Raw genomic sequence first — 4,148 nt, forward strand, 5'->3', positions numbered from 1 at the left:
ATGTAGTAGTTGTTCATTGTAAAGCTGGCATGGCTAGAACAGGGCTCATGATATCGAGTCTTCTTCTTTACCTCAAGTTCTACCCTACTACTGAAGAATCCATTGCTTATTACAACCAGAAACGGTGTTATTACACAGCTTGTTGCATGGTTGCAGGTTATAGATGAACAATTGACATGAATCAAGACAACTATTTCGAGGAGGCTCTCAAATGCGTAATCTTCTTGAAGAATTTTATGGTCATTATGGGCTTCGCCCCCCAACAATACTTGGTGTTCATGAGCATGTATTTACTGGAAGTGTATCATCTTTAGCCTGGTTCATGTCTAACCAGGAAACAAGTTTTGTGACTTTGGGTCAACGTGTCCTGGCAAATCCTCTCAAGGTCCGTATGCATTATGGACATCCAGATGTCTTTGATAGGATTTTTCATATCAAACGAGGAGGCATAAGCAAGGCATCTCGTGTCACTAATATAAGTGAAGATATTTATACAGGCTTTACTCTCGCAGTCATTTTGTCAAAGTGTTTGAAGTGATTTTACTACTTATAACAAGGCGAATGCTATTCTTGTTTATGGTAGAGGTTGGAGAAATGCCATGGTAAAGGTGTGAGCCCCGATGAGGCCGTTGCCATGGGTGCTGCCATTGGTGATGTGAAAGAGTTACTTCCTCTTGATGTTACTCCTCTGTCATGGGGAATTGAAACTCTGGGTGGTGTATTCACACGGCTTATCAACAGAAACACCACAATTCCAACAAAGAAAAGTCAGGTGTTTTCAACTGCTACAGATGGTCAAACTTAGGTAGGAGTGAGAGTATTGGAAGGTAAAGAAGAAATGGCATCACATATAATCACAAAATTGAGAGAAACAGCCTTCACATAAAGAACGGTTTTTTCCTAGCATTGCTCGAAATCATGGCATATTGGATTTCACAAGGCGAGAAAATCTTACTCTTTAGCTATTATGTCAGGATGTTAGACATACTGGAGAAATTTCTTATTCGTAAGGGATATTGCTTTTCTCGGCTTGATGGGTCAACTCCAATGAATAGTCGCCAGTTCCTTGTTGACAATTTTAATAGAAGTCCAAGCAAGCAGGTCTTCCTTATTTCTACTCGCGCTGGTGGGCTAGGACTAAATCTCATTAGTGCAAATCGAGTGGTTATATTTGATCCAAACTGGAACCCTGCAATGGACTTGCAAGCACAGGACCGGTCATTCCGTTATGGGCAGAAACGACATGTTACAGTATTTCGCTTTCTTGCTGCAGGGTCCCTGGAGGAACTTGTTTATAGCCGCCAGATATATAAACAACAGCTTTTCAACATTGCTGTTTCTGGAAACCTTGAAAAACGCTACTTTGATGGTGTGCAGGATTCGAAAGAATTTAAGGGGGAACTTTTTGGCATCAGCAATCTTTTTCGTGACCTCTCTGACAAGATATTCACTAGTGAAATTGTTGAACTTCATGAGAAAAGATTGCAGAGCTTTGGACACCATGATGCTGCTGGAAAAGGTCAAACAGCAGTCAGAGCTATGCCTATGGATCAACCAATGCACATCTTGGAGAAAGCCTCTAGCTCTAAATCTGTGGAACTGCCAGAGATAGTTCCTGCAGGTAGTCGAAGTAAGAAGGAGATCTTAATGAAGGAAAATCACAGAGAGAATTTGCTAAAACTGGCTGATATCCTAATAGATGCTGCTCGAAGGCATAGTTTTTGCAGTCGCTTCAATTTTAATAAGGAGCCCGCATTCAGCTGGATCAATAAATTATCTGCAAAAGCTGAGAGGGCAATTAAGCAGTCGAAAGTTTTGTTCTGCAATGGCTTTGCATTTGATGAATTCTCTCCTGGATTAATTGTTTCTGCCTTTGAATTGGCTCAGGATATGTGAAACAGTTACAGTTTGCAAAAGTTTTGGCTTTCACGTATGCAAAAAGTGGACAGCAGATCAAAGACGTGGCAGTTTTCTCCATTTTTGAGTAATTAAAAGGATAAAGGCATGTTTCTTTGGAGTTGAATATTTTGAGGAAAACAAAGGCATAAAAATAGGGACAGCAGAGGTAAAAGGATACGACATTAAAGGCCAGCAAGCAGCTACAAACATCCATCACAGCCACCGCCAGAAGGGAACCAGATGTCAAAAAACAAGAACCATTGTATCAAGGCTATTATTAGCATAACACAGTGTTAGAATCCTACTTGATTTAGAACTCTTAAAAACTACAGTTAACAGTCAGTTGTAATTATTAGTTAGTTAAATAGTTGATAGGTGTCATTAGAGGTAGTTATCGAATTCCCCTCATGCTGGAGGAGGAATATCGATACAGTAGAATAAGAACTCTATATATAGCTGAAACATCTATGTAATGAGGGTTGGAATTTATAACAGAAGACTGTTTGGCTTATGTAAAGAGACAGAGTTTCAGTAATATAATAGAGCTGCTTTTCTTCTCAGGATTCATGAAGGATTTCCATGTTCAGAATGTGTGATGTTATTCTTTCCTTAATGTCTTTTATAGTTGCTTTATCGTGTAATCACTCAGAATTCACTTATGGTGCTCTGACTTCCTGTATGGATTTATGAACTGTGGTTTTATATGAGTTGTGTTCTGAACATCCAAATGCTAAATGCCCTAACTTCTATGTAAAGGCAGTATCATTGTTTACTGAGGTTTTATTGACTCCATAGGCCCAATGGGTAATCTTGTTTAATGTATTTCCAACAATCATTTTATTCACTGCTATTTTACAAGAGTTAGCCATCTTATTCTTAATCAAAATCAATAACCCTATGAGAGAGCCCTCTCAGGCTAAGGAGGCTAAGCCTTAGTCAAAAGATTGGTTTGAAACAGTTGCTTGAAGTCTTCCTGGTCTGCAACCTTCCAGGGCCTGATTTTGAGATAACATTTTGGTGCGTCTGTCGGGAGCCTGAAGATTATTCATTCCCGAAATCATGAAGCTGAACTTCTGAAGGTAGCAGGAGTTCAGAAGGTTTTTGAGGCTGCAAATCTACCTTGGCGACTCCATAGTTGAAAAATTCAAAATTCATAAATTCATGGTGATTCCACTGGAGTTATGAAGGACCCAGATGCTACCATTCTTATTTCAAGGTATGCATGCATCAATTTTTCAGGAATTCATGGTTTCCCTAATCATTTTCCAAAGGATGCATATTTTCTAAGGAATGGTCCAAAATTCAATGGAGAAGATTTGAGTTTAACTTTGAAGCATATATCAGATTTCTATGATTTTACTGAGCTTCTTAGAGTTAAACATGAGGATGTTTGCATTATGTTGTTCTATGATTCATTTCAAGGGAAATGCAAACAGTGGATTGAAAGCTTTCCTGCCAAATCCATCAAGTCATTTGAAGACTTTTGGTTTATGTTTTTGGAGGAATGGATAGATAGACCAGAGGTGGTGGGAAATTCTCCTTCAGTTCAAGGTTTCAAACAATGGAATAATGATCATAGTATTGGAGAAACAAATGAAAATTTTTCTTTGTCCTTGTCTTCGTATCTAAAATCATTTGAGTGCAAGGCAGAGGATAAGATTAAATTTCTGGATGAAATTGCTGAAGATATTGAGAAAGACATTGAAGGTTTAGAAGGTCAAATTCAGGCATATAGTTTTCATAATCATGATCATTATTTTCAGAAGCTTTCTATGGCAGAACGCAAGGAGAGAGTGTTGCTTCCTTTCTCTTTCACGATCGAGGAACTGTACACTGTTGTTGAAGATCAGTTTGCACAACCAGAAAGTTACGAGAACCATCAAGCTGATCATGTAGTCTGGGATCCTATAGCTAAATACATGGAAGAATTTTATTCTCCAGTGTTTCAGTTTTTCTATGAAGATCAGAGGCAATTTCAGTGGCAGTGGTCATCACAATATCATTGTGGCTCTGAACTCCGATGCAGTGAAAAAACTCAAATATCAGATAAGACAAATGATTGGCTACATTGGAAATTTCATATTGATTGAGCTGAAAGAAATTTGAATTGTTAGTGTAGGAAATAAGCTCAAGGTTGACTGAGCATTTTTTTCAGTTGATGTAGATTTCTTTCTCCTACAGTGATCATCAAGCTTAAGCCCGAAGTGAAGGCCCAAGACGCTGGAAAGGGATGTTTGTCAAGCAAATTT

At 38.5% G+C, this 4,148-nt stretch overlaps 1 pseudogene; it reads left to right on the forward strand.

The window, feature by feature from the left end:
- The first annotated feature begins 211 nt into the window (after positions 1 to 211).
- LOC149176981 (heat shock 70 kDa protein, mitochondrial pseudogene) lies at positions 212 to 805 on the forward strand (annotated as a pseudogene).
- Positions 806 to 4,148: the final 3,343 nt, after the last annotated feature.

Source organism: Pinus tabuliformis, chromosome 4_1 (assembly GCF_031772625.1).
Source record: "Pinus tabuliformis cultivar Carrire ecotype Pingquan chromosome 4_1, CPIR1, whole genome shotgun sequence".
Taxonomy (NCBI): Eukaryota; Viridiplantae; Streptophyta; class Pinopsida; order Pinales; family Pinaceae; genus Pinus; species Pinus tabuliformis.